The sequence below is a fragment of the Pan paniscus genome, chromosome 11 (genome assembly GCF_029289425.2).
Source record: "Pan paniscus chromosome 11, NHGRI_mPanPan1-v2.0_pri, whole genome shotgun sequence".
Lineage (NCBI taxonomy): Eukaryota > Metazoa > Chordata > Mammalia > Primates > Hominidae > Pan > Pan paniscus.
Genome location: NC_073260.2, coordinates 81,920,525 through 81,946,182, shown reverse-complemented (window position 1 = coordinate 81,946,182; position 25,658 = coordinate 81,920,525). Strand labels below are relative to the sequence as shown.

General features: G+C 40.6%; 1 long non-coding RNA gene across 1 annotated transcript in view; it reads right to left on the bottom strand.

Moving 5' to 3' along the window:
- Positions 1-1,007: 1,007 nt before the first annotated feature.
- Positions 1,008-25,658, bottom strand: part of LOC134728543 (uncharacterized) — a 747,936-nt gene continuing 723,285 nt past the window's right edge. Inside the window, exon 6 of the long non-coding RNA XR_010109059.1 lies at positions 1,008-1,315. This is a non-coding gene — a long non-coding RNA (uncharacterized LOC134728543). The remainder of the gene's footprint in view (positions 1,316-25,658) is intronic.

Here is a 25,658-nt window from a genome sequence, read left to right as displayed (position 1 = left end):
TGGTTATTCTGAGTCGGTTCTTTAAAAAGGTAATATATTAAAAATCAAATGTAGATTTTCGATGCACCAGTGCAATTTAAAAATGATATATTCTTTATTTTATTTTGCAAGTCTCTATTTTCTTTTTTCTAATGAGCTTAATGCCCTTTGGGGTTTCTTATTCCCTATATAAATTCCCCTTTCCCAGTGCTACCTGTCTTTCCCAATATAGTATGTGTGAAATGACCAACACATTCCCAATGATAAAGATAAAGAAATGTTCATGGAATGTAAATAATCTGCCCAAAGTCATGGATATTTTGTGATAATGGTAGAGATATCGTTCTGGATGCTTATTTCACTGACATATAATTCATTATTTTATAATATTTATGAAAGGAACGATCCAATGTATTATACTTAACTCCAATATTTTTGTGATGGTTTCATAGCAATGTGGTTTCCTGTGGAATAAGACCAGCTAAGGAAATTGGAGAATAATTCATCATTTGTGTTCCAAATTCTTTTGGAAGAACATGGGATCATAAATAAATAATGACAAAGTCATTGCCATCTTCTTGTCTTGGAAAACCACACTGCAATTTAGCCAGGTGCATTTTACCGCATACATATTTAATAAATAATTTAAAATAAGTTTTGGAAAGTGGAAACATTTGGTGGTGACTGTGAATGCATCTGTGAAAGCACATGAGGGAGTGAAGGAAAGTAACTTTTTTTTCTTGTTTAATGATGAATTGACTAAACCAATGATTTTTCTAGCATTGTGAAGACGTAGCCTAAAGACAGGTTAGTGAATTGATTGAATGGAATAATACAAAAAAGGTCATGTTGATTAGCAGCATTTATGATATTTAGATGCCCAAAGTTAAATGTCTGCAGAACTCTGTGGCTGTGTCATATGCAGGAGCATAGGAGATCCTGATGATAATCTCCATGACTATACCAGTCAGGGTATGTTGAGTTATGCTGCAGTAACAAAATCAAAAAACAAAACAAACTCAGGGTGTCATAGAGGTTTATTGTCTGATCACGTAAATCTATTGTGGGTTCAAGTGACTCTCTGGGACAATGTTCTTCCATTTAGGAACTTCGTTATCCAAGCTGCTTGAATATTTTTTTTTCCCACCATCTCAGCTGAGGTCTTCTCAGTCACCGTAGCAGGGGAGGAATTCTGGAGGCTGTGCACTGGTATTTATTTCAAACTGCAGCCTAGTTGTGTTAGATGTCACATCTGCTAACAGCCTATTGGCCTGTAACTAGCCACATAGCTCAGTTCAATCCCAAGACATCAGAGAAAGGTAATCTTCCCATGTGTCTAGAAGAAGAAGAGACAGGATAAAGGTAAGCACTGGAAGTCTCTACCACAGTGATTCAGACAAAACTTCCTTTTATTAATGGTCTACACAAGATTACCTTTACTACTTAGAACCCATCTTTCTTTCTAATTGCATGGTATAAAATTTTATTTGTTGTTTCTGGTGAATTGTCTCCACAATTTTATCATTGAAACATAAACAGAGGCTTTAATCATGTTGAACATACATGGTTTACGAAGTACTATTACATATATTATCTCAGTTTATATAACTTTGCAATAATGCATTGATACAGTTTGGATGTGTGTCCCAGCCCAAATCTCGTATTGAAATGTAATCCCCAATATTGGAGGTGGGGCCTGGTGGGACATGATTGGATTATGGAGGTGGGTTTCTCATGAATGGTCTAGCACCATCCCACTTGGTACCATCCTCATGATAATAAGTGAGTTCTCATGAGATCTGGTCTTTTAAAAGTATGTAGCACCTCCCCCCTTGTTCTCTCGCTCTTGCTTTCTCCATGTGATGTGCCTGATCCCTGTTCATCTTCTGCCATGATTGTAAACTTCCTGGGGCCCCCTAGGACCAGATGCTGCTATACTTCTTGCAAAGCCTACAGACCCATGAGCCGATTTAACCTCTTTTTTTCTTTGAGATGGAATCTTGCTCTGTTGCCCAGGCTGAAGTGCAGTGGTGCAATCTCCACAACCTCCATCTCCTAGGCTCAAGCAATTCTCCTGCTTCAGCCTCCCGAGTAGCTGAGACTACAGGTGCCCATCACCACGTTCAGCTAATTGTTATTTTTTTTGTAGAGAGGGGGTCTCACTGTGTTGGCCAGGCTGATCTTGAACTCCTGACCTCTAGTGATCTGCCCACCTCTGCCTCCCAAAATGCTGGGATTAGAGGCACGAACCACCCACTGCACCAGGGTTGGGTATTTCTTTATAACAATGGCAGAATGGACTAACACGTGTATGTAGAAAGGTATCACTGTTATTTCCAGGAAATAGGTTCAGTGATTTAGAAACCTCCTCAAGTTTTCCTAGCTATGTAAGTGGTGAAGATAGGACCAAAAACCCAGATCTTCTAAGTATTATATTCATTCCACTATACCATATCATTGTCTTTGTTGAAGCTCTTTGTGCTTATTCCTCTAAAATAAGTAAACTAAAATTACTATTGTGCCCTTAAAAATGGAATATGCTGTGTCTGGTTTGCCTTAGAGTTTCAGACTCAGTTCAGAGTGTTTATGAAGTCTGGGGTTGTTTTGTTTGTTGTATGGTTGCTGCAGAAATCATTTGCCCATAATTTCCTTAAAAGTCTAAAACACTCTTTGAATTTATTCCATTTTATTTGATCCTCACATATGCTTTTAACATTTCAAATTATTGATCATTAAATTAATTTTATTAGATATCTGTAATTACATGATCTTGGCTAATACTGTTCTGATATGTGCCATTTGTCTTTCTTTACCGGTAAACTGAGATCTGTCAACTTTTATGGTGTCATTTTATAGTTCCTCTTACCCTAGAACTTTATTGCTTTTTACAGAAACTGAACTTGGAATTAGGTATTTGCCTTTTTACCAAGAAGGAAAACGAGGCCCACTGGGAGCCGTATTGTGGCTCTTCGATGCCAGGCCAGTTGTTCTCTGCATGGCTCTAGTGGTGTACATAGCAACATTCTGAACTGATTTTCCCAAATGAAAATGGGAAGTGAACTATGAATGCAATTGTAAGGTATATAAATATCCATCCAAAAAATTCAGTATATAAGAAATATAACTTTCTTTCTCCTTAAATAACTCAAGCAAAATATCTTACAAGCTCCTGTTGCATAGGGTGATAGAAACATAATTTCGTTGTATTTAGAGTACCTACCTACAGTAGGCGCTGTAAGTGCCTCCACCATATCCCCTTGGCATTCACCATTCCCACATATACCAACAGTGTCTCACGGCCAACTTCTACAACTCTACCGGAGGGCTTTCTCTCTCTCACCTTCATGCGGGGCAAAATGGAGGTGCTAAAGAATAGCCCTCAACCAATTTTGGGTGGGAATTGGGCACTAAATACTCCAGTTTACTGGCCCCTCAGGTGGGAAACTCCAAGGTATATCCACACTTTCTCCATAGGTCCTTATTGGGATTTGTTGAAAGTTGCCCACAGCACGAACCTGTTCATTAATGCCTGTGTATTAGTTTCCTCTTCTTCCCTGTTTCATCTCCCCACTCCTCTAGGAGAGCTTCCTGTAATCACCACCCACATAAGCCTCTTACATTCAGATCCTTATCTCAGGGACCAGCCCAAGGCACTCACTCCCAATTTCCCCAGCACTGCATTTGCGTTCCATTGCCTCTCAGAATATCAAGGCACAGATGGAGGGGGCTCCTATGTGGCTCTGAGTCCCAAGTAGATAGATTATGCGAGTTTGTGAACCAAAGAGTGGAAGTAGAAGTTGTCCTGCTCTTTATGATTTCAAGAGACCTTTTTGGGGGGAATTTGTGCTTCTCATTCTCAGAACTTACAGACTGTCAGTCTGATGGTGCCAGTTCCCAGATGGGGAGACACTTCTACCAAAGGACCCAATCAGAGTCTAACTCAATTTAAAATGAAGTCTGCTGCTTGTTCACTGTGAGCTCATGGTGCTAGGAGGCACAGAAAAGAGTTACCACACAGGCAGGGATTATTGTCTCTGATTAGCATAAGTAGTAGAAATGCTGCTAAATAATGGGGCAGAGAAGAATATGTTTGGCATTAAAATAGTCTACTAGGCCATCTCTTGGTACTGCTATGCGCACTTTTAACTGTAAATGGTCAAGTGCAGAAACCATGGCCTTTAAGGGCCTGAGACCCCCTCAGTGATGAGCATCTGGATCATCCCACCAAAAAAGGTGAGCTAGAACAGCTGAACCCTGAGCTGAGAGAGAAACCTAGAATAGGTGATAGGGAATAGAAATAATAATATCAACCATGGTCTTGGGTCCAACTATGGTTTTGGGTCTTGGGTCCTGGTAGTTTATTCAGGACCTGTTAGGACTACCAGATCCTGTAGTTTATCCCACAAACCCCCCTACTGTAAATTTCCCTAGGAATTGTGAACACAGAATCCTGGTATAGTTGTGCATGGATGCTGGCTGGAAAGAATGGAATGCAGGAAACAAGTGGATCTGAGCAGTACAAGGAATGGACTATGTTAGACATTGTTTAGTGCCCCACCCAGTGTCCTTCAGCAGGCTGCTGTGAAGGTCAGCTGTAACAACTCACAGATGGCCTTCTACTCTATGGAAATGGATTTTATTTGACAAGGTCTCAAGTATCATCCTGTATCCCAAAGAAGGTCAGAACCAATGGCTGAGTGACATGAGAGTACACACACAAGGTCAGCCCTTGCCATAAGGCAATATGGCTGTGTTGTACAATTTATGCCCCAGAGCCCTTGTGGATGTGAGACCACATCCGTGCTCAATTATTGCCCCTTTTTCATCTGCTTCATGTCCACTTTACAGGACTTTTCCTTAAGAACACTCCCTCAATTCATCATGTGCATTTAAATCCCTGTTGTGGGGTGTGCTTCAAGGGAATTTGACCTGACAATCGATTATACAAGGTAGATTCCTTCCTGAGATTTACACAGTAGGTACTTGCCTGGCTATAGAGAGCCTTTTGATATGAAAAAGAAAATGGCATTGTTTCTTTGTGTCCTGCCTGCCATGTGAGCCTATCTGATAGATGAGGTTTTTGGCATTTAAAAACCTTGCTGCTGGCCCTTCTCAAGTTTTATCACATTCCTCATTTGAGTCTCATTCCACCTTTGGCTGAGGCTTGGATTGACTTAGCTGTCCATCACAGCCAGTACACAGGCTCATGGCACTAGATTCACGTGGGTGAGGGTGGAAGGGAAGACCTTAATATCAGAGATAAACGTAAAGTTTTAAGTGCCATGTTGTTTATAAATGAAGTAGTAGAAGAGTTTACTAATTAGTGCTTTAAAAAGAAGGAAGGCTGAGAGCAGTAGCTCACACTTGTAATCCCAGTACTTTGGGAAGCCAAGGTGGGAGGACTACTTGACTGCAGAAGTTTGAGACTAGCCTGGGCAACATGGTAAGAACTCATCTCTATTTAAATAATAATAATACACTTTTAAAAAGAAGATGCTTCTTAATCTCTCTATGAAGAGAAAAACTTAACAAACTGAATCCAACAATATATATAATAAGAATTGTACACCACGACCAACATGAACTTATTCAATTGAATATTGTATTTATTCTAATACCTTTAATCAAAGGTATGCATAGCTTGTTCAACATTCAAAAATTAATCAGTCTAATCTACCATATCGATAAGCTAGATAAGAAAAGGCATGTGATCATACCAATTGAGGCAGAAAATTATTAGACAAAATCCTACACAGAGTAATGATATAAAAAAAATTCAGTAAGTTAAGAGCAGAGGGGAATTTCCTCATCTTGAAAAATAACATCGAGAGGAGCCAAGATGGCCGAATAGGAACAGCTCCGGTCTACAGCTCCCAGCGTGAGCGACGCAGAAGACGGGTGATTTCTGCATTTCCATCTGAGGTACCCGGTTCATCTCACTAGAGAGTGCCAGACAGTGGGTGCGCGCACCGAAGCAGGGCGAGGCATTGCCTCACTTGGGAAGCGCAAGGGGTCAGGGAGTTCCCTTTCCCCGTCAAAGAAAGGGGTGACAGATGGCACCTGGAAAATCGGGTCACTCCTACCCGAATACTGCGCTTTTCCGACGGGCTTAAAAACAGCGCACGACGAGATTATATCCGGCACCTGGCTCAGAGGGTCCTACGCCCACGGAGTCTCTCTGATTGCTAGCACAGCAGTCTGAGATCAAACTGCAAGGCAGCAGCGAGGCTGGCGGAGGGGCGCCCACCATTGCCCAGGCTTGCTTAGGTAAACAAAGCAGCCGGGAAGCTCCAACTGGGTGGAGCCCACCACAGCTCAAGGAGGCCTGCCTGCCTCTGTAGGCTCCACCTCTGGGGGCAGGGCACAGACAAACAAAAAGACAGCAGTAACCTCTGCAGACTTAAATGTCCCTGTCTGGCAGCTTTGAAGAGAGCAGTGGTTCTCCCAGCACGCAGCTGGAGATCTGAGAATGGGCAGACTGCCTCCTCAAGTGGGTCCCTGACCCCTGACCCCCGAGCAGCCTAACTGGGAGGCACCCCCCAGCAGGGGCACACTGACACCTCACATGGCAGGGTACTCCAACAGACCTGCAGCTGAGGGTCCTCTCTGTTAGAAGGAAAACTAACAAACAGAAAGGACAACCACACCAAAAACCCATCTGTACATCACCATCATCAAAGACCAAAAGTAGATAAAACCACAAAGATGGGGAAAAAACAGAACAGAAAAACTGGAAACTCTAAAAAGCAGAGCACCTCTCCTCCTCCAGAGGAACACAGTTCCTCACCAGCAACGGAACAAAGCTGGATGGAGAATGACTTTGACGAGCTGAGAGAAGAAGGCTTCAGACGATCAAATTACTCTGAGCTACGGGAGGACGTTCAAACCAAAGGCAAAGAAGTTGAAAACTTTGAAAAAAATTTAGAAGAATGTATAACTAGAATAACCAATACAGAGAAGTGCTTAAAGGATCTGATGGAGCTGAAAACCAAGGCTCAAGAACTACGTGAAGAATGCAGAAGCCTCAGGAGCCGATGCGATCAACTGGAAGAAAGGGTATCAGCAATGGAAGATGAAATGAATGAAATGAAGTGAGAAGGGAAGTTTAGAGAAAAAAGAATAAAAACAAATGAACAAAGCCTCCAAGAAATATGGGACTATGTGAAAAGATCAAATCTACGTCTGATTGGTGTACCTGAAAGTGATGGGGAGAATGGAACCAAGTTGGAAAACACTCTGCAGGATATTATCCGGGAAAACTTCCCCAATCTAGCAAGGCAGGCCAACATTCAGATTCAGGAAATACAGAGAACGCCACAAACATACTCCTCGAGAAGAGCAACTTCAAGACACATAATTGTCAGATTCACCAAAGTTGAAATGAAGGAAAAAATGTTAAGGGCAGCCAGAGAAAAGTCGGGTTACCCTCAAAGGGAAGCCTATCAGACTAACAGCAGATCTCTCGGCAGAAACCCTACAAGCCAGAAGAGAGTGGGGGCCAATATTCAACATTCTTAAAGAAAAGAATTTTCAACCCAGAATTTCATATCCAGCCAAACTAAGCTTCATAAGTGAAGGAGAAATAAAATACTTTACAGACAAGCAAATGCTGAGAGATTTTGTCACCACCAGGCCTGCCTTACAAGAGCTCATGAAGGAAGCTCTAAACATGGAAAGGAACAACCAGTACCAGCCACTGCAAAATCATGCCAAAATGTAAAGACCATTGAGACTAGGAAGAAACTGCATCAACTAACGAGCAAAATAACCAGCTAACATCATAATGACAGGATCAGATTCACACATAACAATGTTAACTTTAAATGTAAATGGACTAAATGCTCCAGTTAAAAGACACAGACTGGCAAATTGGATAAAGAGTCAAACCCATCAGTGTGCTGTATTCAGGAAACCCATCTCACGTGCAGAGACACACATAGGCTCAAAATAAAAGGATGGAGGAAGATCTACCAAGCCAATGGAAAACAAAAAAAGGCAGGGGTTGCCATCTTAGTCTCTGATAAAACAGACTTTAAACCAACAAAGATCAAAAGAGACAAAGAAGGCCATTACATAATGGTAAAGGGATCAATTCAACAAGAGCTAACTATCCTAAATATATATGCACCCAATACAGAAGCACCAAGATTCCTAAAGCAAGTCCTGGGTGACCTACAAAGAGACTTAGACTCCCACACATTAATAATGGGAGACTTTAACACCCCACTGTCAACATTAGACAGATCAACGAGACAGAAAGTCAACAAGGATACCCAGGAATTGAACTCAGCTCTGCACCAAGAGGACCTAATAGACATCTACAGAACTCTCCACCCCAAATCAACAGAATATACATGTTTTTCAGCACCACACCACACCTATTCCAAAATTGACCACATACTTGGAAGTAAAGCTCTCCTCAGCAAATGTAAAAGAACAGAAATTATAACAAACTATCTCTCAGACCACAGTGCAATCAAACTAGAACTCAGGATTAAGAATCTCACTCAAAACTGCTCAACTACATGGAAACTGAACAACCTGCTCCTGAATGATTACTGGGTACATAACGAAATGAAGGCAGAAATAAAGATGTTCTTTGAAACCAAAGAGAACAAAGACACAACATACCAGAATCTCTGGGACACATTCAAAGCAGTGTATAGAGGGAAATTTATAGCACTAAATGCCCACAAGAGAAAGCAGGAAAGATCCAAAATTGACACTCTAACATCACCATTAAAAGAACTAGAAAAGCAAGAGCAAACACATTCAAAAGCTAGCAGAAGGCAAGAAATAACTAAAATCAGAGCAGAACTGAAGGAAATAGAGACACAAAAAACCCTTCAAAAAATTAATCCAGGAGCTGGTTTTTTGAAAGGATCAACAAAATTGATAGACCGCTAGCAAGACTAATAAAGAAAAAAGAGAGAAGAATCAAATAGACGCAATAAAAAATGATAAAGGGGATGTCACCACCAATCCCACAGAAATACAAACTACCATCAGAGAATACTACAAACACCTCTATGCAAATAAACTAGAAAATCTAGCAGAAATGGATAAATTTCTCAACACATACACTCTCCCAAGACTAAACCAGGAAGAAGTTGAATCTCTGAATAGACCAATAACAGGAGCTGAAATTGTGGCAATAATCAATAGCTTACCAACCAAAAAGAGTCCAGGACCAGATGGATTCACAGCCGAATTCTACCAGAGGTACAAGGAGGAACTGGTACCATTCCTTCTGAAACTATTCCAATCAATAGAAAAAGAGGGAATCCTCCCTAACTCATTTTATGAGGCCAGCATCATTCTGATACCAAAGCCAGGCAGAGAGACAACAAAAAAAGAGAATTTTAGACCAATATCCTTGATGAACATTGATGCAAAAATCCTCAATAAAATACTGGCAAAACGAATCCAGCTGCACATCAAAAAGCTTATCCACCATGATCAAGTGGGCTTCATCCCTGGGATGGAAGGCTGGTTCAATATACACAAATCAATAAATGTAATCCAGCATATAAACAGAGCCAAAGACAAAAACCACATGATTATCTCAATAGATGCAGAAAAAGCCTTTGGCAAAATTCAACAACCCTTCATGCTAAAAACTCTCAATGAATTAGGTATTGATGGGACATATTTCAAAATAATAAGAGCTATCTATGACAAACCCACAGCCAATATCATACTGAAGGGCAAATACTGGAAGCATTCCCTTTGAAAACTGGCACAAGACAGGGATGCCCTCTCTCACCACTCCTATTCAACATAGTGTTGGAAGTTCTGGCCAGGGCAATTAGGCAGGAGAAGGAAATAAAGGGTTTTCAATTAGGAAAAGAGGAAGTCAAATTGTCCCTGTATGCAGATGACATGATTGTATATCTTGAAAACCCCATTGTCTCAGCCCAAAATCTCCTTAAGCTGATAAGCAACTTCAGCAAAGTCTCAGGATACAAAATCAATGTACAAAAATCACAAGCATTCTTATACACCAACAACAGACAGAGAGCCAAATCATGAGTGAACTCCCATTCACAATTGCTTCAAAGAGAATAAAATACCTAGGAATCCAACTTACACAGGATGTGAAGGACCTCTTCAAGGAGAACTACCACTGCTCAAGGAAATAAAAGAGGATACAAACAAATGGAAGAACATTCCATGCTCATGGGTAGGAAGAATCAATATCATGAAAATGGCCATACTGCCCAAGGTAATTTACAGATTCAATGCCATCCCCATCAAGCTACCAATGCCTTTCTTCACAGAATTGGAAAAAACTACTTTAAAGTTCATATGGAACCAAAAAAGAGCCCACATTGCCAAGTCAATCCTAAGCCAAAAGAACAAAGCTGGAGGCATCACACTACCTGACTTCAAACTATACTACAAGGCTACAGTAACCAAAACAGCATGGTACTGGTACCAAAACAGATATAGATCAATGGAACAGAACAGAGCCCACAGAAATAACACCGCATATCTACAACTATCTGATCTTTGACAAACCTGAGGAAAACAAGCAATGGGGAAAGGATTCCCTATTTAATAAATGGTGCTGGGAAAACTGGCTAGCCATATGTAGAAAGCTGAAACTGGATCCCTTCCTTACACCTTATACAAAAATCAATTCAAGATGGATTAAAGACTTACATGTTAGACCTAAAACCATAAAAACCCTAGAAGAAAACCTAGGCAATACCATTCAGGACATAGGTATGGGCAAGGACTTCATGTCTAAAACACCAAAAGCAATGGCAACAAAAGACAAAATTGACAAATGGGATCTAATTAAACTAAAGAGCTTCTGCACAGCAAAAGAAACTACCATCAGAGTGAATGGGCAACCTACAAAATGGGAGAAGATTTTCGCAACCTACTCATCTGACAAAGGGCTAATATCCAGAATCTACAATGAACTCAAACAAATTTACAGGAAAAAAACAAACAACCCCATCAAAAAGTGGGCAAAGGACATGAACAGACACTTCTCAAAAGAAGACATTTATGCAGCCAAAAAACACATGAAAAAATGCTCACCATCACTGGCCATCAGAGAAATGCAAATCAAAACCACAATGAGATACCATCTCACACCAGTTAGAATGGCAATCATTAAAAAGTCAGGAAACAACAGGTGCTGGAGAGGATGTGGAGAAATAGGAACACTTTTACACTTTTGGTGGGACTGTAAACTAGTTCAACCATTGTGTAAGTCAGTGTGGCGATTCCTCAGGGATCTAGAACTAGAAATACCATTTGACCCAGCCATCCCATTACTGGGTATATACCCATAGGACTATAAATCATGCTGCTATAAAGACACATGCACACGTATGTTTATTGCGGCATTATTCACAATAGCAAAGACTTGGAACCAACCCAAATGTCCAACAATGATAGACTGGATTAAGAAAATGTGGCACATATACACCATGGAATACTATGCAGCCATAAAAAATGATGAGTTCACGTCCTTTGTAGGGACATGGATGAAATTGGAAATCATCATTCTCAGTAAACTATCGCAAGAACAAAAAACCAAACACCGCATATTCTCACTCATAGGTGGGAATTGAACAATGAGATCACATGGACACAGGAAGGGGAATATCACACTCTGGGGACTGTTGTGGGTTGGGGGGAGTGATAGCATTGGGAGATATACCTAATGTTAGATGACGAGTTAGTGGGTGCAGCGCCCCAGCATGTCACATGTATACATATGTAACCTGCACAATGTGCACATTTACCCTAAAACTTAAAGTATAATAATAAAAAAAAAGAAAAATAATATCTAGCAAAATCCTACAACTAGCATCAGACTTAATGGCAAGAGACTAAATGCTTTACCCCAAGATCATGTGTAAGGTGAGAATGTTCATTTCCACCACTCTTATTCAAAATAGTGTTGACAGTTCTAGATACTGAAATGAATGAAGAAAATGAAGTAAAAGACATACAGATTGGAAAGGAAGCGGTAAAATTGTCTCTCTTTGCAGATGACATGATTGTCTATGTATAAAATTCCAAGGAATCCACAAAAGAATACCTAGAACTAATAAGTTCAGTAAGGTCACAGCATACAAAATAAACAAAAAAAACCAAAGGTATTTCTATATTCTAACAATGAACATGCGGGAATCAAAATGGAGAGTACAATACCATTTACAATCACTCCAAAGAAAATGAAATAGGCTTAACAAAACATATATGGTGTATGTATGCTGACAATTACAAAATGCTGTTAAAAGAAATCAAAGAAGACCTAGATAAATGGAGATACATGTGGTATGCATGAATTGGTAGACTAGATATAGTAAAGATGTCAGTTCTGCCCTGTAGTGATCTATACGTTTAATGTAATTCCTAGCAAAATCCAAGCAAGGGTTTCTATGGACATAGATGAGCTTATTCTAAAATTTATATGGAAAGGTACAAGCCGTAGAATAATTAAAACAACCTTGACAAAGAAGAATAAAGTAGGAGGAGTCACTCTATCACATATTAAGGCTTACTGTATAGCTACAGTAATCAAGACAGTATTACATTGGCAGAGGGAGAAACCCATAGATGAGTGAGACAGAATAGAGTACCCAGAAATAGGCCCACACAAATATGTCCAACGGACTTTGGCAAAGGTCCAAAAGCAATGCACTAAAAAAGTATGGTCTTCCCCACAATTGGTACTGGAACAACTGGACATTCATAGGCAAAAAAAAAAAAAAAAAAAAAAAAAGCCTCAACTGAAACCTCACACATGAAACAAAAATTAACTCGAAATAGATGGTGGATTTAAATGTAAAGTGTAGACATATACAACTTTTAGAAAATAAAAACATAGGAGAAAATCTTCCAGACCTAGGGCTAGCAATAATTTCTTAGGCTTGACACCAAAACCATGAATTAAAAGGAAAAAAGAAAAAAATTAATAATTTGGACTTTATCAGTATTTAAACTTTTGCTCTCTAAAGCCCCTATAAAGAGGCTAAAAGGAAAGCTGCCAACTGGGAGAAAATATTTGCCAACCACCTATCCAATAAAAGACTAATATCTAGAAAATCTAAAGAACTCTCAGACTCAGCAGTAAAAAACCAACAATCCAATTAGAAAATGAGCACAAGTCATGTAGGGACATTTTGCCAAAGAGGATATGCAGATGACAAATATGCCCAGGAAAAGATGTTCAGCATCATTTTAGCCATGACAGAAATGCAAATTAAAAGTATAATGGGCTGGGTGCAGCGGCTCACGCCTGTAATCCCAAAACTTTGGGAGGCCGGGGCAAGCTGATCACCAGGTCAGGAGATAGAGACCATCCCGGCTGACACGGTGAAACCCTGTCTCTACTAAAAATACAAAAAAAAATTAGCCGGGTGTGGTGGCGGGTGCCTGTAGTCCCAGTTACTCGGGAGGCTGAGGCCAGGAGAATGGCGTGAACCTGGGAGGTGGAGCTTGCAAGTGAGCCAAGATAGCGTCACTGCACTCCAGCCTGGGCAAGAGAGTGAGACTCCATATCAAAAAAAAAAAAGTACAATGAGATATTACTACACATCTATAAAAAAAAAAGTAACAACACAGAATGCTGATGAGGATGTGAAGAAACCAGATCACTCATAATAGTTCGGCAGTTTCTTATAGAACTAAACATGCAATTACCACATGACCCAGCAATTTCACTCTTGGGTGTCTGTTCGAGAAATAAACATGCTCACACAAAACCTGTACATGAATCTTCATACCAGCTTTACTCACAATAATAAAAATGGGAAATAGCCTAGATGTTCTTCAGCTGGTGAATAGTTAAATAAACTGTGCTACATATAGATTGTGGAATAGTACTCAACAATAAAAAGGAATGCACTGTTACATACATACCATAGTATACCACTTGACAATAAAAAGGAACAAAATATTAATATACATAACAATTTGAATAAATTCCCAGAAAATGTATACTGAGTAGGAAAAAACAACAAATCCAAAAATGTAACATAATGTACCAATGAACAGTTTTCGTTCACATAACATTTCAAAATGACAAAATTGTAAAAAATGGAGACCAGATTAGTGGTTGTCAGGTAGAGATGGAAGAGATTTGGATGAAGGCAGGAGATTGTAAAAAGGCACCATGAGGGATCCTTGTGGTGATTCAGTGTCACGACTGTAGTAGTGGATACACAAACCCACACGTGATAAAATTGCACAGAACTAAAGGCACACTAAAGATACGTGCACACGTTCACTTAAAACTGAGAAAATAAGAATGAGTGAATTGTCAGTGTCCTGGTTGTGATATTAAACTATAGTTTTGCAAATATTTTGGGGGGAAACTGGATGAAGTGTCCTCGGGATCTCTGTGTGTCATTTCTTACAAGTGCAGACGAATCCAAATTATTTTGAAACATTTTAATTTTTTTTTTTTGAGATGGAGTCTCGCTCTCTCACCCAGGCTGGAGTGCAGTGGCATGATCTCGGCTCACTGCAAGCTCCGCCTCCTGGATTCATGCCATTCTCCTGCCTCAGCCTCCCGAGTAGCTGGGACTACAGGTGCCCGCCACCAAGCCTGGCTAATTTTTTGTATTTTTTAGTAGAGACGGGGTCTCACCATGTTAGCCAGGATGGTCTTGATCTCCTGACCTGGTGATCTGCCCACCTCGGCCTCCCAAAGTGCTGGGATTACAGGCGTGAGCCACCACATGGGGCCGAAACATTTTAATTTTTAAAGTTATTGAAAAAAATGTGATTGGGATTATCAGAAAGCCAAAAGGGTATGTCACCTATAAAACAAGAACAGATTGTTAAGAAATGAACAGACAAGACACAAATATTCTTAGAATATGAAAACATGATTGCTATAACAATATTTAAAGGTTTGATAAATTTCAGAATGTGGAGCAAAAAGAAAGGGAAAGAAAATACCAGGACAAAAAATGAAAAAATATAGAAGATTAGTCCAGAGAGAGAGCAAGCAGAGAGAATGTAGAGGAGGAAACTATTAGAGAAATAAATAACAGGATCGAAACCCCAATGCCGGGTGCAGCGGCTCACTCCTGTAATCCCAACACTTTGGGAGGGCGAGATGGGTGGATTACCTGAGATCAGGAGTTTGAAACCAGCCTGGCCAGCATGTTGAAACCATGTCTCTACTAAAAATACAAAATTAGCTGGGCGTGGTGGCACACGCCTGTAATCGCAGCTACTCAGGAGGCTGAGGCAGGAGAATCGCTTGAACCTGGGAGGCGGAGGTTGCAGTGAGCCAAGATCTCGCCATTGCACTCCAGCCTGGGCAACAAGAGCAAAACTGTCAAATAAATAAATAAATAAATAAATAAATAAATAAATAAATATTACAACAAAGGATGAAGAAACACACACACACACACCCATGAACACATACACGCACACAGAGTCATATTTTGAGCAAACCAAAATCAAACAAAATTTGGGAAGCTTACTTCTTATTCACTCTTTCTGAGGATATTACTCAAGCATATAGTCCATCACTAAACGGGGGAAACGTGGAAATTATGAATCCAATAAGATGAAATCCCGAGACAGCAGCTAAGCAGCAGGCTCACAAAACAGCGAGCCCAAATTAGAATGTGGGGTTAGTGGGATGCGAGTAAATATCTTCAAAAGATGGAGATGTTTATTAAGCAAAAGACACTCAGAAGAGCCTGCAGATCAATTAGGCACACCATGATAGGTTATAACTCTTTCAACTGTAAGAAAAGAAAGTAAGAAATTCCAGGAAATAAATACACAATCATGGCCCAAATACAAACCAAACCAAAATATGGAATGATTTTAATGCATGTACAGGGAAAGAAAAAACAGATTTCATCAGGGACTGTAATTTTTACTAGAGACAGTAACTGATACTAGGAACACTGTGATTTAAAGGACAGAAGGAAGGGTGGTGGGAACCGCAGACAATGAAATGTGACTATGACATAGTCTTTGACTTCCCAATGAGCAATATTTATATAGTTATAATCCTGCTAAGATATTTAGTGCCTGTCAACTTTTATAATCAACATGTAGTTAAAACAAGAGCTATACTTAAATGTTTAAAATAGATTGGAAGATGGGAGGGAAATGGAAGGATAGATGTGTTTTAAATTCTTGTTTTACAAGTTGGGAATTCAGTCTATATTTTCAAAAATGTATGGAACACAAAATGAGGGCTTATGGATTTCATTTTTAGTTACAAAAGTAATAATTTGAGGCAAAAAATAGTGATATAGCCATCAAAAATTGAGAAGACAGGAAGAAGATATTAAAAAGTATTCTTTTCAATCAGCAAGACATTAAACTGAGAATAGCTAAAGCCTATACATCAAGAATTAGCCCTAAAAATAGATCACTCAGATCCGTATCTAACCCTCAAAAAAACTAGACACAGAAATAGTTAAACATGATTGCCCTTGGAGAGTAGAAAGTGGGGAGGTGACAGACTCTCACTTTATTTTATAAGCCAGTCTATTCTATTTGATTTTCTGCTACATGCATACATTACGTTGATCAAGGAAAAATATTTTATACAAGATTCACTAGCTCTAACCCCATGGGAGGCTGTGGCCCAGTATCATCCTGCAAGGGGATGTAAAGTAACACGAGGGGTATACACTTAGGAAACATCTGCCATCGCGCTGAAATGTGAAGAAGGGAACAATAAAAGCCACGAATGAGAATTGCAACCCAAACACCACATGCGGAAACAGCTGTGTTAATTCTGACAAATTCTGTTTGACCTCATCCATCACTGCAAAACGCCTGACTCTATCAGGGAAAAAAAAATTCTTGCCTTTGAGATATTAATTCCATCTTATCAGTATAGGTCCATGCACATATTGAGTGCATGATGGAGATTAGATATCACTGGGGTAATTTCGGTGTGATTGCTTTGACAGTCCTAAAGCACTCTACATTTATAATGGCTAGTTATTCTATGTAGGCACTGTAATATCAACTCTCATGAGAGACCAGGAAAATAAATGATTTCTACTCTGATGCACATACATGCTGAAATAGATTTCTATAACATAGTCATTTGTTTTTATTCATCCTTTAAAATACATACCTCTGGTTACATTTGCAGGCTACCTCTGTCATTATTCCCTTTAACTCCTTTGCTTCCTGTAAAAAGCTGTGAGAGAATACAGCCTCTCTGATCTTGGCAGCCTCTTTGATGGCCTGGTCACTGAGCTGGGGTCTTAGAGCTGATGGCTGCCACATGGGGAGTGGAAAGCCATCTGGGTTCTGGGCCAGCTGGGCTCCCTGATTTAAAACAACCTCAAGGAGCACGGTAGGTGGAGCTCAGGTACCACTTCACACTCTGCCGTTTAGAAGGATGTGGGGCTGCTTTTAGGTGATCCTTTCTATGCAAAGAACTTGCCTCAGAGTTGAAACTCATGCAGATGTGAATAAGTATGAAGACAGAGCTATTCTTGAGAGGAGGCTTTAGGCCCATCCTGTCAGTGGGAGAGATGCAAAGGTGCTTTGGAAGCTGCTTTTGGGAAGATCTGGAGTCATTCGAAGAAAACTACAAAAATGATAAAGCATTTCTGATCGGATTTACCATACCCTCCACTCTCTCAGGAACAAAATTTTGACTGCATTTTGATTATTCTGCCAAATTACAGATCTGCAAGCTTTGTGTCTTTAGGAGCTCTTTTTGTTTTACGTACATGAACTCTGGAGTCAAATTTTGGCTCAGGCACTTTTTGTAATCTTGCACAGGTGAGTTAACTTCTCTATGCATCTAGCTATATATATATATGTGTGTGTGTGTGTATATATATATACGTGTGTGTGTGTGTGTGTGTGTGTACCATATCTGCTAACTGGGGAGAATGAGGGGTATAGGAGATAACCTGTGTGCCACTAAATAATAACAATTAATAGCAATCTTTTTTTTTTTCTACAAAACTTACACTAGGCACAGAAAATGTGAAGACAATGCCTTGAGATTTGCAAGTTGCAGATGGGGGTTTGAAAGTGAGAGGATGGTGAGGAGATAGCATTGAATACAAATCCTTGGGGTTACTTTCTAGACATCGCTCTACAGGACACCTTCCATAGTTCAGTCATCTACACTGCCTTGAGGAGAGGCAGGGACACAAGGTGAGAGAGCAAAGCAGCTAATGTTCCATCTTGGGCTTTTAAAATAAGCTTGGGATGCCAGCCTCAAAAACTAGCAAACCGGCTTTGATAGCCAAAACTTTTCATTTGCAAGAGTGACTTCGAGGAGAAAAAAAGGGGAGTGCTCTTAAGAATCCAAGCATAAAGCCCTCTAGGAGAGAATGTGGCAAGTGTGTGGTGTAGCAACAGATTACAAAAGAAGACTGAGAGATTCAGACAATGCCCTTCCTGCCAAGAATGGACAAGATTAGGGTGACCACATAACCTAAGGTCCAAATGGGTCACTGTTGAGAGTAAAAGCGGCCATTATACATCATTTTACTGGGTCCAAACAGGCAGAATAGGACTGACCTGGGCAAATTAGGACATGTGGCCATCTAGTCAAGGTGCACTGGGCTGGGAAAAGGGAACAGGAGCTGGATGGAGGGGAGGAATGAAATCTGGAGCACGACTTGGAGGAAAGCAGGATCAATAGAAAGAGCCCAGCACCATCTCTTGCCAGCACCAGAGGGCTGTGGGAGACCACAAAGGACCAGCAGGGCATCCATCAACACTAGAGTTAACCCCACTTGTCACCTGCCTGATGAGCCATGTAGCCCTCTGGGGAGAGCCTTCCACCTGTATCTGCCAGCATATTGCTGGTGCATCTTCCAGCAGCCATGGTGGCCACTCGTCCCGTAGACTTTGCTGAGCCACATTCAAATTTCCCCACATGGCCATTCTGTCAATGGCCCAGGACATTCAGAAGCCTCCAGGAGGAGAGAGACATATGGATGGGGGAGTCCCCAGCATCCACACTTGGATGAAATTAGACTGTTGGAACCCAGCTCCTGTTATAACAGATTCTAGCTGAATTTCTTCAGCAATGGGAAACAGCAGCAGCTGGGGAGGTGATGGTGGGAGGTGGGAAGATACTAGTTTAAAGACAGAGAGGCTTTGAGATCTTCCCAGCCTAAAAGAGCAATATAGCTTATCTTAAAAGTGAGTTTATTTTACAGAACTGAAATAGACAAAAGAAAATAGACACATGAAAAGAATTACAGTGTGCTTTCAGGTTGTGTGTAAGTTTTCCCTAGGTCATTTACTGTCCCTCATAATTTCCATGAGTTGAACATAAAAGTTACATGTTGATGGTATCAACATTGTAGGGTCTTATTTGACCTTAAGGCTATTTCCTACTGGCTGCGGGCTGTTAATATTCATAATCATCCTCTCTTGTAACTACCAGAAACCTATTGGAAAACATTTCTTAGGGTGAATTATGTATTTATATGTAAAGCACCAGCAAACACCCTTATGGCCTTAACTTTTGGGTGTTTTCAAACCAGATTATAGTAAGACAATGTATTTTATTCAGCAGATTTGTTTTAATCTAATTATGTAGGTGAATAAAAATTACTGCATGCTGGTGCATCTAATGTAAGTTATCTATTATTCACACCACATTTACTTTTAATATTCATGCAGATTCCCTTTGACATAACCTACTGTGTCACAGTTAATCCAATAAAGATAAAATATAGCTCAGCAAAACACCAGTCGATTCCAGCTTTCTGGTAATTATTAAAGACTATTTCACACTGGTTCCTTCAATCAATGTATTTCCCCTTGGATATGATAGCGCTCCTCTTTGAAGCTTTCAGTCCTCCCAATGGATTCAGAGGAACACTCAGGCCCCTTTTCAGTCTCTGGGTCTCAGAGGTAGTTCAAAGAGCACAACAAGGCTTCACAGGTTTATCCTCAAAGGCTGACACTGTCTGTTTGATGTATGGTGACTTAAAAAGTCATCTCTGGAAAAGCATGTGTTTGCTACCAGTCTATTGAATCAGCCATTTATCAACTTATCTGTATTCACCCAGTGCACCTGCTAACAGCTCAAAGGAGAACACACACTGTCTCCTGCTGGACTGGCTATTGATTTGATTCCCGCCTCTAATTTTATATTGTTTTGCTGCCCTGTGGATGAAGCAACTCTTTTACTGGATGAAATGAACATGGAAGCCGTGAACGGATGGCTTTTGGTTGTTGTGTTCAAGAGCCTAGAGGGCAACAGGCTCTTCACAGGATGAGGACAGCTGGGCTGACAGTGGATCCAAGCTTTTCTGTCCCAGTGTGCCTTGCTTTTCACTTTTATCCACATTGAAGGCATTTCACTGTATGGACCCTGCTAGAAAATTGCAGAAAGATCACTAGGAATTCCCAACCTTGAAATCAGAAGCTGGTAATATCCAACAACTACAAACAGACAAAAATGGAATCCTGGATTAAAGATGGAGATACACCAGTTTCCTCTCAGTCTAACCACCTCACTGTAACCATCTCCATGCTGCAAGGAAAGTTCCCTTTTTTCTTTGTAATCCTGAGCACGTGATTCTAGCTGAGATGTTCTCCTTTCCTCTTCTCTGTCTTCATCTGTTTTCAATTAAAATAAAATGAGGCTACCTCATTGCATCATGAAAATTATCATTTATGAAGGCTTTTCTTACTACTTTAATCTCTGGTGTGGCCATATCATTTGAATATCATTATAAGTAATGCTTCAATTATAGAAAAGACAATTTTATGGATTCTTATAGAAAAGGACAAAGACAAGGTCAATATTTTTTTCTGTGCAACATTATATATTTTAAGTAGAGCAAGTGCTATTTGGGGATAGTGATAATTCTATTATTGCAGAGTAAATTATAACCTGAGGTAGATCTAAGAGAGATTATTGTTTGTCCCTGGTTCCTTTCCTATTGCTACAACAAGTCATTCTCTTTCTCTCTCTCTCTCTCAGCATATCTTGATGAAATTCACCAAGATTCTATCACTAGTACTCTTTTATTCTTGCTTTGCACACATTCCCTGAATGAACAGACCCAGTCATAGCTCCCATTATCTATATACAGAAAACTCCTCCAGATCTAGCAATACCACTGACTCCTCTGCTGAGCACCAGTCTCTACCTCTTTCTGATAAACATTTCCAATTAGATAGGTTGCAGGCACCTTAATCTCAATATTGAACTCATCATCTTTACACTTAACTCCTCCTGAATTCTTCATCAGTAGCAATGCTAGATATTAAGCCACTCATCTTTGTAGTCAACACTCCAGGTGTAATTAATCTTCAAGTAGTGTCCATTAAATCTTTCTCAAATTTACTGCCTGCTCTACAACTCCATCATCACAGGTCTATCTCAAGGCACTGCCATCTCTAGCCTTGACCACCTCAATAAACTCCAGATACACAACCCATTTCTTCATGATTGTGATATGTTGGTTTAAAACAAGACTTAACCATAAAACTTGTTTATGTTGTTTCCACCGGGTTTCTTTATTGAAAAGGGTTACAAAAATTTAGTTGCTTGCTTAAATTGTTTCAACATCTCCTATTTCCCTTCAGGATAAAGTTGAAAATTATTTAGTAATGCGTAGCAAACTGACCTTAGCCAATTGAGTCATTTAGTGAGCACTGGATTTGTTTTTTTTTTTTTTTAAAAAAGAGCATTGGTAGTTTCAGTAGTTAGAGGCAGATGGAAGCTATATTTTCCGTTCTTGTAACCTCCCTACCAGGTGACACATCACATTCAAAATCGATCTCAGGTCAAACTCTGCCAGACTCACAATCTTAAAGAGGAAAATTCAAAGCCTTACACTATCAGATGGCTTATAATAGAACTGTAGTCATTATTAGTAAAATATGTAAAAATAGAGAACTAGGCCAATGGAATAAGTAGAGTCCAAACATAAACTCGTGTATGTGTGTGTGTGTGTGTGTGTGTACACACATATATATCTCACACTGATTGGTGACAATGTGACACTGCATAGTACAGAAAAACTGACCTTAATGAACAGTGCTGGATCAATTGAATATTTGCATGGAAAAAGAATGGGCCAGGCACGGTGGCTCACACCTGTAATCCCAGCACTTTGGGAGGCCGAGGCAGGTGGATTACCTGAGGTCGGGAGTTCGAGACCAGCATGGCCAACATGGTGAAACCCCGTCTCTACTAAAAATACAAAAATTAGCCAGGCATGATGGTGGGCGCCTGTAATCCCAGCTACTCGGTGGCTGAGGTGGGAGAATCGCTTGAACCTGGGAGGCAAAGTTTTCAGTGAGCCAAGATCACACCATTGCACCTCACCCTGGGCAACAGAGTGAGACTCTATCTCAAAAAAAAAAAAAAAAAAAAAGAAAAAGAAAAAAGAATAATGTTTCATCCTTCCCTCCAACCATACCCTAAATCACTTGAGGAGGACTGTATATTTAAATGTAAAACAATGACACTTCTAGAAGACAGATTCCAAGTGTGAGAAGGATTTGATGTGCCCTTGCTGGCTCTGAGATGGAAGGAACCATATGTAAGAACCAGGAGAGACCTCTGTGAGCTAAAGGCAGCCTCCAGTTGACAGCCAGCAAGGAAATAGAGTGTTCAGTCCCACAACCATGAGGAATTAACTTCTGCCAGTTATCAGAATGAGCTAGGAAGCAATTTCTTTCCCAAAGCCTCTGGATAAAATCCTGGGACAGCTGACACTGATTTCAGCCTTGTGAGTCCCAGAGTAGAGAAACTAGTGAGCCCACCCAGATTTCTGGCCTACAGAGCTGTGAGGTAATAAATTTGTGTTGTTTGTAGCTATTAAATTTGTGGTAATTTGTTATGGCAGTAATAGAAAACAAATATCATTATTAAAAGTAAAATGGATAAGTAAATTATGATACATCTTTATAATGCACTACTATGGAAAAGAGGTCAGCAAACTATGGCTCACAGGTCAACTTTGACCTACACTTGCTTTTGTAAATAAAGATTTATTGGAACAGAGCCATGACCATTTATGTATTGTCTGTGACTGCTTTCAACTATGTGAGCTGAGTTGAGTAGTTGCCACAGAGTCCTTATGGCATCCAAAGCTGGAAATATTTACTATCTAGCTCTTTAAAGAAAAAGTTTGGCAACTTTTGCTATGGAGGAGTAAAAAACAAATGACTGGTACCCACAATAATGTGGTTGAATATCAGAAAACATAACAATAAAGGAAACCAGAAACAAAACAAATGCCAATTTTTAACAGGGAAAAACTTATTTCTGCTTACATGAGTCTGCATAGTGGTTGCCTTTAAGAAAGCGACAGAGGAGGGAGGAGCCAAGATGGCCAAATAGGAACAGCTCCGGTCTACAGCTCCCAGCCTGAGCAAAGCAGAAGACGGGTGATTTCTGCATTTCCATCTGAGGTACCGGGTTCATCTCACTAGGGAGTGCCAGACAGTGGACGCAGGTCAGTGGGTGCGCGCACCATGCGTGAGCCAAAGCAGGGCAAGGCATTGCCTCACTCGGGAAGCGCAAGGGGTCAGGGAGTTCCCTTTCCTAATCAAAGAAAGGGGTGATGGACGGCACCTGGAAAATCGGGTCACTCCCACCCAAATACTGCGCTTTTCTGACAGGCTTAAAAAACGGCGCACCACGAGATTATATACCGCACCTGGCTCGGAGGGTCCTGCCCCATGGAGTCTTGCTGATTGCTAGCACAGCAGTCTGAGATCAAACTGCAAGGCAGCAGCGAGGCTGGCGGAGGGGCGCCCACCATTGCCCAGGCTTGCTTAGGTAAACAAAGCAGCTGGGAAGGTGGAACTGGGTGGAGCCCACCACAGCTCAAGGAGGCCTGCCTGCCTCTGTAGGCTCCACCTCTGGGGGCAGGGCACAGACAAACAAAAAGACAGCAGTAACCTCTGCAGACTTAAATGTCTCTGTCTGACAGCTTTGAAGAGAGCAGTGGTTCTCCCAGCACACAGCTGGAGATCTGAGAACGGGCAGACTGCCTCCTCAAGTGGGTCCCTGACCCCTGACCCCCGAGCAGCCTAACTGGGAGGCACCCTCCAGCAGGGCACACTGACACCTCACATGGCAGGGTACTCCAACAGACCTGCAGCTGAGGGTCCTGTCTGTTAGAAGGAAAACTAACAAACAGAAAGGACATTCACACCAAAAACCCATCTGTACATCACCATCATCAAAGACCAAAAGTAGATAAAACCACAAAGATGGGGAAAAAACAGAACAGAAAAACTGGAAACTCTAAAAAGCAGAGCACCTCTCCTCCTCCAAAGGAACACAGCTCCTCACCAGCAACGGAACAAAGCTGGATGGAGAATGACTTTGACAAGCTGAGAGAAGAAGGCTTCAGACGATCAAATTACTCTGAGCTATGGGAGGACGTTCAAACCAAAGGCAAAGAAGTTGAAAACTTTGAAAAAAATTTAGAAGAATGTATAACTAGAATAACGAATACAGAGAAGTGCTTAAAGGATCTGATGGAGCTGAAAACCAAGGCTCAAGAACTACGTGAAGAATGCAGAAGCCTCAGGAGCCAATGCGATCAACTGGAAGAAAGGGTATCAGCAATGGAAGATGAAATGAATGAAATGAAGCGAGAAGGAAAGTTTAGAGAAAAAAGAATAAAAAGAAAAGAGCAAAGCCTCCAAGAAATATGGGACTATGTGAAAAGATCAAATCTACGTCTGATTGGTGTACCTGAAAGTGATGGGGAGAATGGAACCAAGTTGGAAAACACTCTGCAGGATATTATCCAGGAGAACTTCCCCAATCTAGCAAGGCAGGCCAACATTCAGATTCAGGAAATACAGAGAACGCCACAAAGATACTCCTTGAGAAGAGCAACTCTAGGACACATAATTGTCAGATTCACCAAAGTTGAAATGAAGGAAAAAATGTTAAGGGCAGCCAGAGAGAAAGGTCAGATTACCCTCAAAGGGAAGCCCATCAGACTAACAGCGGATGTCTCAGCAGAAACCCTACAAGCCAGAAGAGAGTGGGGGCCAATATTCAACATTCTTAAAGAAAAGAATTTTCAACCCAGAATTTCATATCCAGCCAAACTAAGCTTCATAAGTGAAGGAGAAATAAAATACTTTACAGACAAGCAAATGCTGAGAGATTTTGTCACCACCAGGCCTGCCTTACAAGAGCTCCTGAAGGAAGTGCTAAACATGGAAAGGAACAACCGGTACCAGCCGCTGCAAAATCCTGCCAAAATGTAAAGACCATCGAGACTAAGAAGAAACTGCATCAACTAACGAGCAAAATAACCAGCTAACATCATAATGACCAGATCAAATTCACACATAACACTATTAACTTTAAATGTAAATGGACTAAATGCTCCAATTAAAAGACACAGACTGGCAAATTGGATAAAGAGTCAAGACCCATCAGTGTGCTGTATTCAGGAAACCCATCTCACGTGCAGAGACACACATAGGCTCAAAATAAAAGGATGGAGGAAGATCTACCAAGCCAATGGAAAACAAAAAAAGGCAGGGGTTGCAATCCTAGTCTCTGATAAAACAGACTTTAAACCAACAAAGATCAAAAGAGACAAAGAAGGCCATTACATAATGGTAAAGGGATCAATTCAACAAGAAGAGCTAACTATCCTAAATATATATGCACCCAATACAGGAGTACCAAGATTCATAAAGCAAGTCCTGAGTGACCTACAAAGAGACTTAGA